The sequence below is a fragment of the Cebus imitator genome, unplaced genomic scaffold (genome assembly GCF_001604975.1).
Source record: "Cebus imitator isolate Cc_AM_T3 unplaced genomic scaffold, Cebus_imitator-1.0 Scaffold169, whole genome shotgun sequence".
Classification (NCBI taxonomy): Eukaryota; Metazoa; Chordata; class Mammalia; order Primates; family Cebidae; genus Cebus; species Cebus imitator.
Genome location: NW_016107484.1, coordinates 2419014 through 2420352, shown reverse-complemented (window position 1 = coordinate 2420352; position 1339 = coordinate 2419014).

Below are 1339 nucleotides of genomic sequence, written 5' to 3'. Positions count from 1 at the left end.
GAGACGGGGTTTCACCATGTTGACCAGGATGGTCTTGATCTCTTGACCTCGTGATCCACCCGCCTCAGCCTCCCAAAGTGCTGGGATTACAGGCGTGAGCCACCGCGCCCGGCCTAATTTTTATATTTTTAGTAGAGATGGGGTTTCCCATGTTGGCCAGGCTGGTCTGGAACTTTTGACCTCAAGTGATCCATCTGCCTCAGCCTTTTGAAGTGCTGGGATTACAGATGTGAGCCACCATGTCTGGCCCCTTCTTTATATATATATATATATATATATATATATATGTATATATTTAGTGGGGCGCAGTGACTCACTCCTGTAATCTCAGCACTTTGGGAGGGCAGGTCATGAGGTCAAGAGATCGAGACCATCCTGGCCAACACTGTGAAACCCCATTGCTACTAAAAATACAAAAATTAGCCAGGTATGATTGTGAGCACCTGTAGTCCCAGCTACTCAGGAGGCTGAGGCAGGAGAATCACTTGAACCCAGGAGGTGGAGGTTGCAGTGCGCCGAGATCATGCCACTGCACTCCAGCCTGGGTGACAGAGCAAGACTCCATCTCAAATAATGATAACAATAATATATATATTTATGTATTAATAATTATAATATATTGCTAATATATATTTACATATTATATATGTTAATATATATTTATATATATATTATATATTAATATACATATTTATAATTTTATATGTATATATTTAGAAACAGGGACTCATCCTGTTGCCCAGGCTGGTCTTGAACTCCTGGACTCAAACAATCCTCTTGCCTTGGCCTCTCAAAGTTCTGGGATTATAAAATGTGAGGCACCACACCTGGCCCAGACACTGTTCTAAACACTTCATAACAATCTTAAGAAGTACAGGTCAGGTGTGGGGCTCACACTTGTAATCCCAGCACTTTGGGAGGCCAAGGTGGGTGGATCACAAGATCAGAAGTTCGAGATCAGCCTGCCAATATGGTGAAACCCTGTCTCTACTAAAAATACAAAAATTAGCTGGACGTGGTGGCGCACGCCTGTAGTCCCAGCTACTCAGGAGGCTGAGGCAGGAGAATCACTTGAACCCAAGAGGCAGAGGTTGCTGTGAGCTGAGATTGCACCACTGCACTCCAGCCTGGGCGACAGAATGAGATTCCATCTTAAAAACAAAAAAAAAACGGGGCAGGGAGCCAGGTGCAATGGTTCATGCCTGTAATTCCAGCACTTTGGGAAGCTGAAGTGGGTAGATCACCTGAGGTCCAGAGTTCAAGACCAGCCTGACCAACATGGAGAAACCTCATCTCTACTAAAAATACAAAATTAGGCCGGGCACGGTGGCTCAAGCCT